Here is a 15,807-nt window from a genome sequence, read left to right as displayed (position 1 = left end):
CCAGAAAAATTATGCCATATAAATGCAGAAAATATGCATTTTTTTGGTCGCAGCCACTGAAGCACAGTTGCCAGAAAAAATATGCCATATAAATGCTGAAAATAGTCATTTTTTGCCATATACGTTGAGTCAACGTATGGCAAAAAATTACTATTTTCAGCATTTATATGGCATATTTTTTCTGGCCTCTGTGCTTCAGTGGCTGCGGCCAAAAAAAACTGGGCAAACAATGCCTACAAGGTCAACGTCGTTGACCTTGTAGGCATTGTTTGCCCAGTTTTTTTGGCCGCAGCCACTGAAGCACAGAGGCCAGAAAAAAATATGCCATATAAATGCTGAAAATAGTAATTTTTTTGGTCGCAGCCACTGAAGCACAGTTGCCAGAAAAATTATGCCATATAAATGCTGAAAATATAAATTTTTTTGGTTGCAGCCACTGAAGCACAGAGGCCAGAAAAATTATGCCATATAAATGCTGAAAATATAAATTTTTTTGGTTGCAGCCACTGAAGCACAGAGGCCAGAAAAATTATGCCATATAAATGCAGAAAATATGCATTTTTTTGGTCGCAGCCACTGAAGCACAGTTGCCAGAAAAATTATGCCATATAAATGCAGAAAATATGCATTTTTTTGGACGCAGCCACTGAAGCACAGTTGCCAGAAAAAATATGCCATATAAATGCTGAAAATAGTCATTTTTTGCCATACGTTGACCTTGTAGACATTGTTTGCCCAGTTTTTTTGGTTGCAGCCACTGAAGCACAGAGGCCAGAAAAAATTAAACCAGTAGGGTTTGCACCCTAGTTTGTAACGGTGGCGGAGGGAGGAGGAGGATATGGGGTGCCGTTTGTCCCATGTACATTATGTTGACAAAAAGTACATTCTGTCTGCAAAAATAACTTCAATATAGTTGAGGCACAAAATACATTTTACCAGGATACATATATAACTGTGGTCAGATATATTGGTAGAAAATGTACAAAAGCAGTATGTTTAGTCAAAAATGAGAACAAAATCTGATTTCTGTACAAATAGGATATCAAAGTATTGTAAACAAGCATTTTGTCTTTCACACTGTATTTTGTTTCTCAAATGTATAAAATCCATGTAACAAAACTAGTGATGTGTAAAGGAACCTACAAGATGAATTATGTAAAAAAAAACTAGAACAAAATATATAATGTTGTAAGCGGCTATCATATGTGAATCCACACAATTGATATCTCACTATAATTTACCAGTTTGAAGTGACAAAATAGATGCTTATTACAGAAAGGAATATAACCTATCACAGAATCCATAATATCAACAAATTAACACAAGTTCAACAAAACCAATATCAACACAATAGTTAAGTTAGACAAAACAGATAAAACAGACAAAACAGATATTTTCAGATTATCTATTCTGTGAAACATTTCTGTCAGTCAAATTAGTGAACCAATGAGATGCAAGCATACTTCTTAACCAATAACAAGCACTCTTTAACTGAAGTCCATTTATCTATTAATTCACCATTCAAATAGCAACAGTTATTTGGCCAATAATATTAGGTTTCACTTTTTTTTCTGATCCTGCAGCTTCTTGCCATGTTTCCACTCCCCTGAGGTTGCCATTTTCTAGCACATGCTCTCCAGAATGTATCCTAGGGGTATTAATGTGAAGCTATTAGCTGACAGCATTTTGAACCTTTCAAAAATAGTTGAGAATTGGTCCTCTACAAGCTCCAACACTGGGGTAAGTCTGACAGTGATTTATTCATCTCTCTAGTGCTGTATACCAACATATGGGTATCTTGCTGTAAGGTGTACATCTTAAAATTTGCACAACTTGCTTTTCAGACTTATTTAGCTTCTATTTTTTACTACTTCAATTAATAATAAGCATACAATCCATAATTGATTGGCCAGCTAACTTAAAAAGGATAAAAACATGCTATTTATTTATCTCTTAATTCAGGGGTCCCTATCCCTATAGTATAGTACAGGTATTGGATCCCTTATCCGGAAACCCGATATCCAGAAAGCTCCGAATTATGGAATGGCTGTCTCCCATAGACTCCATTTTACCCAAATAATCCAAATTTTTAAAAATGATTTCCTTTTTCTCTGTAATAATAAACAGTAGCATGTACTTGATCCCAACTAAGATATAATTAATCCTTATTGGAAGCAAAACCAACCTATTGGGTTTATTTAATGTTTAAATTAATTTCTAGTAGACTTAAGGCATGAAGACCCAAATTACGGAAAGATCCGTTATCCGGAAAACCCCAGGTCCGAGCATTCTGGATAACAGGTCCCATACCTGTATATACCAATACTATATATCTAGCATCTAATATATCTATCCTCTCCCTCTTTCTGTCTCTCACTCTCTTCTATCTATCATTTAATATAGCAATTCTCTCTCTTTCTCTCATCTATCTATCTATCTATCTATCTATCTATCTATCATCTAATATAGCAATCCTCTCTCACTCTCATCTATTATCTATCATATTTATCATCTAATATAGCAACCTCATAGTGAAACATGCTTTACTTATCCTTTAAAGGGGTTGTTCACCTATAAATCAAGTTTTACATTAAGTAGAGGGTCATATTCTGAGACAATTTGCAATTGGTTTTCATTTTTTATTATTTGTAGTTTTTTGCTTTATTCAACAACTCTCCAGTTTGCAATTTCAGCAATATGGTTGCTAGGGTCCAAATTACCCTAGCAACCATGCATTAATTTGAATTAGAGACAGGAATATGAATAAGTGAGGGCCAAAATAGATGAGTAATAAAAAGTAGCAATGACAAGTTTGTAGCCTTACAGGACACTTGTGTTTTAGGTGGGTCGGTGACCCCTGTTTAAAAGCTGTAAAGAGTCAGCAGAAGGCAAATAATTTAAAAACCACTTCAATTAATAATAAGCATACAATCCATAATTGACTGGCCAGCTAACTTAAAAAGGATAAAAACATGCTATTTATTTATCTCTTAATTCAGGGGTCCCTATCCCTATAGTATAGTACAGGTATAGGATCCCTTATCCGGAAACCCGATATCCAGAAAGCACCGAATTATGGAATGGCTATCTCCCATAGACTCCATTTTATACAAATAATCCAAATTTTCAAAAATGATTTCCTTTTTCTCTGTAATAATAAAACAGTAGCATGTACTTGATCCCAACTAAGATATAATTAATCCTTATTGGAAGCAAAACCAACCTATTGGGTTTATTTAATGTTTAAATTAATTTCTAGTAGACTTAAGGCATGAAGACCCAAATTACGGAAAGATCCGTTATCCGGAAAACCCCAGGTCCCGAGCATTCTGGATAACAGGTCCCATACCTGTATATACCAATACTATATATCTAGCATCTAATATATGTATCCTCTCGCTCTTTCTGTCTCTCACTCTCTTCTATCTATCTATCATCTAATATAGCAATCCTCTCTCACTCTCATCTATTATCTATCATATTTATCATCTAATATAGCAACCTCATAGTGAAACATGCTTTACTTGTCCTTTAAAGGGGTTGTTCACCTATAAATCAAGTTTTACATTAAGTAGAGAGTCATATTCTGAGACAATTTGCAATTGGTTTTCATTTTATTATATTGTAGTTTTTTGCTTTATTCAACAACTCTCCAGTTTGCCAATTTCAGCAATATGGTTGCTAGGGTCCAAATTACCCTAGCAACCATGCATTAATTGAATTAGAGACAGGAATATGAATAAGTGAGGGCCAAAATAGATGAGTAATAAAAAGTAGCAATGACAAGTTTGTAGCCTTACAGGACACTTATGTTTTAGGTGGGGTCGGTTGACCCCTGTTTGAAGCTGTAAAGAGTCAGCAGAAGGCAAATAATTTTAAAAACCACTTCAATTAATAATAAGCATACAATCCATAATTGACTGGCCAGCTAACTTAAAAAGGATAAAAAACATGCTATTTATTTATCTCTTAATTCAGGGGTCCCTATCCCTATAGTATAGTACAGGTATAGGATCCCTTATCCGGAAACCCGATATCCAGAAAGCTCCGAATTATGGAATGGCTATCTCCCATAGACTCCATTTTACCCAAATAATCCAAATTTTTAAAAATGATTTCCTTTTTCTGTGTAATAATAAAACAGTAGCTGTACTTGATCCCAACTAAGATATAATTAATCCTTATTGGAAGCAAAACCAACCTATTGGGTTTATTTAATGTTTAAATTAATTTCTAGTAGACTTAAGGCATGAAGACCCAAATTACGGAAAGATCCGTTATCCAGAAAACCCCAGGTCCCGAGCATTCTGGATAACAGGTCCCATACCTGTATATACCAATACTATATATCTAGCATCTAATATATCTATCCTCTCCCTCTTTCTCTCTCACTCTCTTCTATCTATCATTTAATATAGCAATTCTCTCTCTTTCTCTCATCTATCTATCTATCTATCTATCTATCTATCTATCTATCTATCTATCTATCATCTAATATAGCAATCCTCTCTCACTCTCATCTATTATCTATCATATTTATCATCTAATATAGCAACCTCATAGTGAAACATGCTTTACTTGTCCTTTAAAGGGGTTGTTCACCTATAAATCAAGTTTTACATTGAGTAGAGAGTCATATTCTGAGACAATTTGCAATTGGTTTTCATTTTTTATTATTTGTAGTTTTTTTTGCTTTATTCAACAACTCTCCAGTTTGCAATTTCAGCAATATGGTTGCTAGGGTCCAAATTACCCTAGCAACCATGCATTAATTTGAATTAGAGACAGGAATATGAATAAGTGAGGGCCAAAATAGATGAGTAATAAAAAAGTAGCAATGACAAGTTTGTAGCCTTACAGGACATTTGTGTTTTAGGTGGGGTCGGTGACCCCTGTTTGAAGCTGTAAAGAGTCAGCAGAAGGCAAATAATTTAAAAACCATAAAAAAAAGCAACGGAGAGCAACTGTTGCCTTAGAATAAGCCATTCTAAAACATATTAAAATTTCAATTAAAGGTGAACTTCCCCTTTAGCTCAAACAATGCACTTGCAGTCATCGAGGTTGTGAAAGTTTGTTTAGTTTTTTTAAGCTGTTAATGTTTGTCACATCTTTAGTGTTTTTGCTTTGCCATCATCTATCTATTTATTATCTATCTATTCCCCCCTACTTCATTATATATCTGTATATTTCTTTGTCTGGTGCAGTTTCTTCAGGAGCAATGGCCTGTAGAAAAACAGCAGAATGTTTTTTACTGAGGTAGCCTTTTTGCCACCACTGTGAAAGCTTGTTTAGAGCTCCTTATTCTGTTGATGTTGTCACAGCTTCAGTATTTGTGATTTTTACTTTCTACTTGTCTACTTTAACCCGTAGAACATCTATGTCTGTGTTTTTTTGCTTTGTTTTTTTCCTTGTCTATATCTTGTCTATATGTTTATCTCTGTCTATGTATCTCTATTTTCTCTCTATTTCTCTATGTATTAACTATATTTTCTCTCTATCAAATGGTGCAGTTTTTTTTCCCAAGATCATCAGCTATCTATCATTTATAATCTCTCTCTCTCTCACTTGCTCTCTCTCTCTATATATGTCTTTCATCTGGAGAGTTTATTTTTGAAATCTTTTGAAATCTTTTTGAAATCTTTTTGAAATCTTTTTGAAATCTTTTTGAAATCTTTTAATTGAGCTAGTTTCTAGCTGCATTAAGCTGCATCCTAACTCTAAGAAAACAATGCAGTTCCAGTCATAGAAGTTAATTTTTATCAGAGAATAGAAATCTATGTGATTTTTGCTTTGCCATGCAGGAGAAATAGAGAATTAGTTCTAAAAAGTCAAATCCATGTGTCTGTGTCTTTGAAAGTTATAAAATCCATAAAACAGAACTAGTGAAGTGTAAAGGCACTTTACAGAATGAATGATGTTAAAAATAATGTCTCTGATTTACCAGTTTAACATTACAAAATAGTTAAGTTAGACAAAACAGATAAAACAGACAAAAACAGATATTTTTTAGATCCAGATAACTATTTTGTGAATTTCTGTCAGTCAAATTAGTGAACCAATGAGATGCAAGCATACTTCTTAACCAATAACAAGCACTCTTTAACTGAAGTCCATTTATCTATTAATTCACCTTTCAAATAGCAACAGTTATTTGGCCAATAATATTAGGTTTCACTTTTTTTTCTGATCCTGCAGCTTCTTGCCATGTTTCCACTCCCCTGAGGTTGCCATTTTCTAGCACATGCTCTCCAGAATGGATCCTAGGGGTATTAATGTGAAGCTATTAGCTGACAGCATTTTGAACCTTTCAAAAATAGTTGAGAATTGGTCCTCTACAAGCTCCAACACTGGGGTAAGTCTGACAGTGATTTTATTCATCTCTCTAGTGCTGTATACCAACATATGGGTATCTTGCTGTAAGGTGTACATCTTAAAATTTGCACAACTTGCTTTTTTCAGACTTGTTTAGCTTGTTTTTTATAATTGGGAAATTTTACTGCCATCATTACATTTGCATATTCCAGCTTTTATTTGAATTATTGTTCAATAGCAGTTGCAGAATTTAAATTTGTTTTTTGATTCTTGTTTTCCCCATTTAAACTGCATTTTATCTTAACTCAAACAGTACAATTCCAATTCTTAATTTATATTAGCTCTAAAAGCACTGCAGATTCTTTTATAGGGGGTTGTTAATGCTTGAGCTTAAGTTTATGTGATTATTCTCTGCATCTCTCTCTCTCTCTCTATATATATAATATATATATATATATATATATATATTATTCCCAAATCCAAGGTGCACACCGTTTAGGTTTTTGCCCGGGTGCCATGATAAAGAATATGTAGAATATGTAGACCATAAAGCAGGCACTCACAGGGAGTATATATATATATATATTTATAAATCTTTATATATATATATATATATATATATATATATATATATATATATATATATATATAACTTTCTATTCATTCTACAAATATATTACTTTCTATTCCTGATCTTTCAATTCAGCTTCGTTCCTTTTCATATTCCAGTCTATTATTGAAACTAGTGCATGGTTGCTAGGGGAATTTGCACCCTAGCAACCGAATTGCTTAAAATGCAAATTGCAAGAGCTGCTGAATAAAAAGTTAAATAACTCAAAAACCACAAATAATAAAAAATAAAAAACAAATTACAAATTGTCTCAGAATAACACTCTACATCATATTAAAAGTTATCTCAAAGTTGAAGAAGCACACCTTTAATGCTTAAGTCTGTGTGATTTTTTTATTCGTTTTCTGCATCTATCTGTCTATCTATCATCTATATATCTATCCAGTGGAGAATTTACTTTCAAGCTATTTTAATTGAGCTTATCAAACATTGCAGTTTTCAGTTTTATTTAATTATTGTTAGAACTCCAGTCTGTGATTTTTGCATTGGCATATACGTACAATAGAGAACTTGATTGAAAGTCACTGCTAGCTTTTGCCTATCACTTTGCCCATCTATTTTCTGTCTCTGTTTCTTTGTCAGTCCTTGTTTTTTTCTTTTTTTATCTTTTTAACTAGCTACCAAGTTTTAATTGAGCTTGTTTCTTGTCTCAGCATTTAGCTTAATGGAAAACTATTGCAAAAATTAAAACTGTATATTTTGCTTTATCTTCTCGAAATTAGAAACCATACATATAATCAATTAAAATTATGTCTGTGTGTGTGTGTGTGTTGTGTGTGTGTTGCTTGGTTTTATGCCGTTTTGCCTAGAAGATGAATTGGATCTCACTTTTTTCAAAATAACTATATCTCTCTATAGGATTTATACTGGAGTGTGGTATTGTTGCTAGTTTTTGTTTGTACTGGTGTTGGTTATGTTATTTAACTATAATTCAGTTTCTAGGCAAAATAAAACAATTAAAAGATGTATTAGACCTGTTAATTAAAATCTGTCCCAAATGCCTGCATGAAGAGAGATTGCTAAATGGGGGATACTGAAAAGTTACTTTAATATTTCAGAAAACAGTACATAATTTTTTGATTTTTTTTACTTCCATGATATGAAGCTTATAAAAAAGTTTATTTGCACAAAAGTTCCTTTTTAACACAGACATTTATAAGTATACACATTTTTGAGGAATTTAAAGTCATATTTATCAAACAATCATTACAATATTTATCAAGTGGTGGTCTATTGAAATGTTTAGTTAATTTTCATCTACTAAATATTCATCAGCTAAATTTTACTTCTTTATACCCAATGCTTGATCAGTCAAAAGAGGAAAAAAGGTTTTAAAGGAGTAAAACTTGCTGTATATGAGACCCACAACCTGACCTGATTAAAGTCTGTAAGGCTGCTGCACACACTTTAATAGAGATAGTGCCCTGGTGCTAACAGTAGTATTATATAGAATTTGTGAAAAATGCTGTTGCACTCTAGGGACTTTTGCAGTAAAACAAACTTTATTAGAATCGACGTTTTGACCCTCAATGGGGTGTAAAAATGTTGATTCTAATAATAGAGTCCAACAGCATTTTCCACAAATGTGTTATATATTATATATATATATATATATATATATATAATATATATATATATACACAACACACACACACACACACACACACACACACACACACACACACACACACACACACACACACACACACACACACAAATGAGCATTCATACATTTGCAGTACAATTTCAAGTTTCTTTCTCTTGTGTGCTGATTCCAAAGCAACCTTTAATCATAATGTATTACACTCTAAATACAACTAGTTATTTAAGGCGTAATTATAGCAGATGCATGTTAGATTTAAAACCAATAGGTATTGTGAACCGTTAGCGTACATGTTAAAGGGGTGGTTCACCTTTAAGTTAACTTTTAGTATGTCATAAAATGGCCAATTCTAAGCAACTTTTAATTTGGTTTTGATTATATATTTTTTATAGTTTTATAGTTATTTGCCTTTTTATTCTGACTCTTTGCAGCTTTCAAATGGGCGTCGCTGACCCCTTTTAAAAGCAAATACTCTGTAAGGCTACACATTAATTATTATTGCTACGTTTTATTACTCATATTTCTATTCAGGTCCTCTCCTATTCATATTCCAGTCTCTTATTCAAATCAGTACATGGTTGCTAGGGTAATTTGGACCCTAGCAACCAGTTTGCTGAAACTGCAAACTGGAGATCTGCTGAATAAAAACTAAATAAGTTAAAAACCACAAATAATAAAAAGATGAAAACCAATTGCAAATTGTCTCCGAATATCACTCTCTACATCATACTAAAAGTTATATCAATGGTGAAAAACCCCTTTAATACTTAGTACTAATTCTACTGAAAGGCTGCTGTCCCCTTTCTGACCCTGAGAAATGGAGTGAATGTGAAATAGAAACATTTTCAAGTGGGGGAGAGGTAGTAATGTGCATGTGCCTAGAACCTGATCACTGTGCCAGCAATATCTGTATATATACCTTGTCTATATCTTATTTCTCAGCCATGTGTCCTCACTCATAGCAGATTAGTAGTTTAGTTTAGTATCTTAGATCACCCACAGCATTTATCCTTCAATAAATGATCATGCTCTATTCAGACACACTGTGCAGATGAAAGAGGCAAATGCATTTTTGGTTTAACCTACAGTTAACCTTGAAAGTTATTTTACACAGTATTCTGTGTAACGGTTAATAAAGTGACACGTAGAATAATTGTTGTCCCCTTTCTGACCCTTAGCATTGAAAGGTAAAATGAAATTGTTACATTCAGTAGGGAGAGTAGCATCAATGTGCATGCTCCTAGAACTAACTGTTCATTTGGTCCTTGTTTGTACTAGATTGCTGTGCCAGCAGTATCTCACTGATATGAAGCACCTTGAATAAAACCATATTCTTTAGTCACGTGTCAAGACTCTGACAGCAGATTAGTAGGTTAGGTACCTATGTGAGACCAAAGTTAGACAGATGCCACAGGGAGCTGGTTCTCAGCCTGCAGAAAACCTGCTGAACAAGAATCAGACCTAAACTAGTGCCAGATTCCTTCCTTGCCCACAGCCTGAACCACTGGGTTTAATGTGGTGCAGGCACAGGTGGGAGATTTTGGTGGCCGAAATGCATAGATGGAATTTGATTTTTTTGTTTGGAGAGGCTAAAGTTGGCTGTATACAAGGCAATATATTAAACGTAAAAATTTGCACCAGTATGATAACCTGTAACTATCTTTTACAATTCCCACCAACTTCAGTACAAAGTTCAGTCGGAACTGTATTTTTCAGGAATACCTTTCAATATTCCAACACTGAAATCACTGTATCCTTGACAGAAAATATGTTTAGGTGCTTTATTGCTCCACTGACATAGTAACACAGTAATTTAGGTTTGAATAAATACATTTACCCATCAAGTTCAACCTTTGAAACCAACCTTGCTAATTCATCCAAAGAATATAGTGAAAGGCAGTGGACACTTATTAAATACAGTGATAGAGTAATTGATACCCCAGCACAGTGGGTACTGATACCAGTCACTTTCATTTACAATGCCCCCCTGAACATTGGGTAACATCAATTCCATGCCAGTTTCATGTATTATGCCCCGACTCCCCAGAAAATGTAGGATAAATTCAATGCTAATTTCTATGCTTATCTATAATAAGTAACAAAACTAAAATAAGAGAATAAAATCATTACAAATTTAATGTACAATACCCAGAACACAAATAACAGAATAAATGCTTGTTTTTTATCGCCTGTAATACTTAAGAACCAAAGTTTAATCCACAGAGTGTACATCTACTTTAAAACATTTCTGGTTACAGCAAGGCAAAGGGTTAATGCTGTTAAGGTGAGAGATGCTGCAAAGTTTTCAGCACTGAGGGACTGTCTAAAGTATTTGTTTTGATTAAGACAATTCTTTACTGCAGTTCTTATAGAACTGTTTGGGTGGAAGGTGATTGCTAATTATCCCCAGTGTCACTGCAGAAAAACTTCAGAGACAGGAATTCCTGCACTTTCCCGCTCCCTAATATCGATCTCCCCTTGATGCTGCTGGTTCAAGCCCTGGTACTGCCATGCAGGCATTTGATTGGCTGCAGAAGGGGTTTCAAACATTAACCTCTACCCAATCCAAGTCCAGTGATACCAGGACTCTCATGGCAAAAATGAAAACATCTAAGCTTTTATTAGTCAAAAAATATACCCTAAACGCAGAGGTGAGAGGACATAACCACCCCTTGCAGGTTTCGCAAACTATAAAGTCAGGGTTAGGGAGTAGGGCATTTATTTTTTTTTTTTTTTAAGGTGTCAAAATACAAACTCTTGAAATTCAATGCACATACATCCAGTTAGCTGATGAAGTGGTTCAAGGGGGGCAAAGGGCCTATACAGAGGTCTATAGAGATAATAGCACTGCATTTATATTTTATGTTTTGCTTTGTTTTTCTCTTGTTTGTGATGGGTTTTTTAAGTCTTAAATGGGTTGTTCAGTGTGATATTCTGAGACAATTTGCAATTGGATTTAATTGTTTATTATTTGTTTATGTTTTAGTTATTTAGCTTTTTTTCAGCAACTCTTTGGTTTGCAATTTAAGCAAAAATATTGGGTATTTTAGTTTTACATTAACCTTGGTAGCAGGCAAATTGTTTAAACAAAAATTACATTGCCCAACATGCAGTGGGAGAGGGAGGCAGGAAACATTAAAAGGGGAATTCAACCTGTGGGAAAAAAAGTTTTTTTTTCCCCCACAGGTTGAATTCTCCTTTAAATCCATATCTTGCCCAGTTTTTACTTAAAGGGGTGGTTCACCTTTAAGCTAACTTTTAGTATGTTATAGAGTGGCCAACTCTAAGCAACTTTTTCAATTGGTCTTCATTATTTATTTTTTATAGTTTTCTGACTCTTTCCCAGCTTTCAAATGGGCGTTTGATGACTCCTACTAAAAAACAAATGCTCTGTAAGGCTACAAATGTATTGTTATAGCTACTTTTTATTACTCATCTTTCTACTCAGGTCTCTCCTATTTATATTCCAGTTCTTTTGTTCAAATCATTTGCATGGTTGCCTAGGGTAATTTGGACCGTAGTTACCAGACTGCTTTAAATTGCAAACTGAAGAGCTGCTAAAATAAAAAGCTTAAATAACTCAAAAACCACAAATTAAAAAAAAAAAGAAAACCAATTGCAAATGACTCAATATTACTCTCCACATCATTCTAAAAGTTATCTCAAAGTTGAAACAAACCCCTTTTAAACCCAGAAACCCAGAAGGCCCAGGACAACTGTCCCCCCATTGCCAGCTCTTGTATGTAATATATATATCCCTATGTACAGTGAATCAAACTTTTAATTGATTAATATTTGGGTCCACATTAGGACGCCTTGTACATGAACTGTGGTCCTTTTGCTATATATATTTAACATTTTTTTTAGCCTCTAGGGTCACATCATTTAACAAAAACAAGGGACACAGCAATTCGCTACTGAACAGGTATGTTTATGTTTACAATATGTGAACACAAAACATTTATTTGTATTTCCCATAGAAAAAATAAAAGTAGGCCCGAACTGTCAATGCCAGAGTATGGGTTATGTCCAGGTTCACCTTGGAGGCAGAACAAGAAGAATTGGTCTCTTGGCCCCTCCCTCAGGATATATAGGCTGGCTCCACCTCTTTTCCCCAGTTCTGTTGTAAAACTCGTGAGTGATGAAGAAAGACAGCAAGATATGAAGGAAGGTCAATAGACACAAGTAGGAATTATAGAGATAGAGAGACAGAGTAGAGAGTCCTGACACCCATACTAAAATCAGCCTGGGTGGGCCTACTAGAAAAGAATTTATTAGGAGTATAAATCCCTTTTTCTTAGTCGGCCCTCTTGTAAAATGTATTCTGTAGCCCCCCTTTGATAATCTGGATACCCAACTGTCCAAAAAAAGGGTTTCCCAGCAGGATAGGAAGGGGACGGGTGCCCTCCTACTATGGGTAATTGTTGGAGGCGTCAGGCTGAAGGGGTTTGGGGGGGTAGGCTTTCCGTGTCTACCTGTTGCTGCCACTGTTTTTAAAATTTGGGGCCTCGCCCCGTCTTTTTTTTTACTGGAAAAAAAAGTAAGGGGGGAAACAAAAGGAACAAAAATTGGGTTTTGGGGGGTACCCCCTTTTTTGGGGTTTTTCCCCCCCAGAAAAGATTTTTTTGGGAAAATTTGGGGTTTTTTTTTGGGTTTTCCCTTGACCCCTTTTTTTTTTCCTGGGGGAAGGAAGGTTTTGCTCTTTCCCCCCTTTTAACTTCTTTTAAAAATTTTTTTTGAGATTTTGGTTTTCCAAAAAAAAAGCCCCCTTTTTTTTTTAAAAACCCCGGGTCCCCCCTCCCCCTTTTGGAAAAAGCCTTTTGGGGGCCCTTTTTCGAGCCATCCCCCCCAAAATTGGCAAAAGTTTTTGCCCCCCGGGGGGGAAAACGTTTTTAAAAAGGGCAAAAATCCCCCTACAAGGGGAGGGGGGTTTTTTTATCTAGTCTACTGTTTTTCCCGGGGTTTAAAAATCCGGGTTTTAAACCCCGGGGGTTTTTTTCCCGCTTTTTTTTGGGGGCCCTTTTTTTTTAGCTGTGGGGGCCCCCGGCCCCCTGTTTTTTTTTTGGTTTTTGAGAATAGCTGCCATTTTGAGTGTAAGTTTTTTTTTAAAAGGGAAAAAACTTTTTTTTTTCCCCTCCCCCATGGAAAATCTTTAAAGGCCGTTTTTTTGGTTTTTGGCAAGGTATTTTTTTTTTAAAAAACATTTTTAAAAGGGGCTAAAAATTTTTTGGGGGGTTTAAAATTCCCTAAACTTTAAACTTTCCCCCTTTTGGAAGGGGGTTTAAGGGGTTATCAAAAATTTTTTTTTTAAAAAGGGTAAATCCCGGGGGCCCGGGTTTTGGGCCCCCTTTCCCCAGTGAAAAATTTTTTGGGTGTTGGGGCTTGAATTTTGGGAAAAATCCCCGGGATTTTTTTTTGGTGAAAAACCTGGAAAACCCAAAATAAAATTTTGGGGAGAAACCCGGGGGCCTTCCCCTTTTTTTTATCTCTAATGTCTCCAAAAATTTTCTCAAGGGAAAAGTTCCCCTGGAAAAAATCGGTTTGGCCCCAAATGTGGTTTGGGGTTTCGTTCCCCTGAATCACTGAATTGAGTGGGGAAAGGCCCCCCCCTCGTTCCCCCCTGGTAATTTTTGAATCATAAAGGGGAAAGGGAAAACCCAAATTTTAGAAAAAGGGGCCCCCTTTCCCCCCCCCTATCAGACATGTCAGGGGAAGGTTTTAATTGAGTTTTAAAACTTTTGGGGGGGCCTCTTTTTGGGTTTTTTTGGTAGGGTTTGGAACACTGTCTTTTCTATTTTTAAAAACCCCTCCCCCCTGGGAAAAGGGATTTTTTGGTATTACATGAGAAAAGGGGTTTTTGCATAGTTTTTTGGAAAATCATTAAAAGGGCCCCTTCCAAAATTTCCTTGTTAGCTCCTTTTAAGGCCCCGGGAGTTATTTTTAAAAATTTTAAAAAACCCTTTTTGGAAAAAAGGGTTTTTGGTGGCTCAAGGGGCTTAAAAGTCAGTGCAAAAAAAAAAATTCAAAACTTTCTAAAAAGTATCCCAAAAAATTTTTTTGTTTTTAACCCCCCTTTTCCCCGGCCCCTTTTTTTATTTAAAATTTTTTAAAAAGAGTTTGCAGCCCCCCAATGTCGACTCTTAATTTCCCAAAAAGGCGAGTCTGTTTTTTTCCAAAATAAAAAGAGGAGCAAGGGGTTAATTATTTCCCCACATTTTGGGGTGTAAAAAAAGGCTGTGGGGAAAAAACCCTTTTTGCACTTTTGGCCCCCATAAAAAACCCTCAGTTTTTTTTGACTGCCCCTTTTTTGAAAATCCCCCAACTAAAAAATGGTGGGGGCGAAAAGGGATGAAAGGGGACTTTGCGAACCCCGTGGTTTTCCCCCTTTCTTTCACGCCAAAAAAAAAACCGGGGCCCAACCAAAAAAAGGAAAAAGATGGTGGTTTTTTGGTTGCCAGGGCGCCCCTTTCCCAAAAAAAAAACCCCCCCCAAAAAATTTTGGCCTTTTTGCCCTTTTGTTTGGGGAAAAGTTTGCCCTTTTGAATGAGCTTTTTCCCCCTTTTACCTGGCCCCCAAAAGAAATTTAAAAGTAAAAAGGGGTTTTGGGGAATACTGAAAAACAGACTCAAAGTAGTTTTTCCATGGGGGCCCTTTGGGTTAAAAACCCCAAAAGGGTGAAACCGGGGAGACAATTTCCACTGGGCTCGGGGGGAAAGCAGGGGCATCCCAAAACCCTTTTGGGGAAAATTTAATAATTAGTTGATCTACTCCACATACTTTTTTTTGGCCCAAAAAAAGGAAAAGGAAAAGAACCTTTTGACACAATGGGGGAAACAGCTCTAAAACCCCTCCATAATTTGGGGTAAAGGGGCTGCCCCCCAACCCCTTGAAAAGGGGGCCCCCCGGAAAAGGGATCAGCTTGAATCGGGGGGGGGAAAAAAACGCATGCCCCCCTTTAAAAAAATTTTTAAAAAAAAAAAAAAATTTAAATTAAACTAGAAGAAGAATTTTGCCCCTTCACCCTCCAAGAAAAGGACAAAGAAACGGGAAACAAAAAGGTGGACCCCCAGCCTAAAAATATCCCTGAGGGGGGGGCCCCAAAAAAAAACCAATTTTCTGTCCTGCCCTCCAGAGGTGAACCTGGACATAACCCATACGTCTGCACTGACAGGAGGGCCGACTAAGAGAAAATATATATATGTGTGTGTGTGGTGTGGTGTGGGTGTGGTGTGGTGTGTGTGTTGTGTTATATACACAATGA

The 15,807-nt window shown here is 35.6% G+C and overlaps 1 long non-coding RNA gene across 1 annotated transcript; it reads left to right on the top strand.

The window, feature by feature from the left end:
- Window positions 1-843: 843 nt before the first annotated feature.
- LOC121400554 lies at window positions 844-12,441 on the top strand. The gene is made up of 3 exons (XR_005965816.1): window positions 844-1,740; window positions 6,196-6,352; window positions 12,414-12,441. It is a non-coding gene; the product is annotated as an uncharacterized LOC121400554 (long non-coding RNA).
- The last annotated feature ends 3,366 nt before the right edge of the window (window positions 12,442-15,807 follow it).

The sequence above is a fragment of the Xenopus laevis genome, chromosome 2S (genome assembly GCF_017654675.1).
Source record: "Xenopus laevis strain J_2021 chromosome 2S, Xenopus_laevis_v10.1, whole genome shotgun sequence".
Taxonomy (NCBI): domain Eukaryota; kingdom Metazoa; phylum Chordata; class Amphibia; order Anura; family Pipidae; genus Xenopus; species Xenopus laevis.
This window is presented reverse-complemented; position numbering and strand designations above follow the sequence as displayed.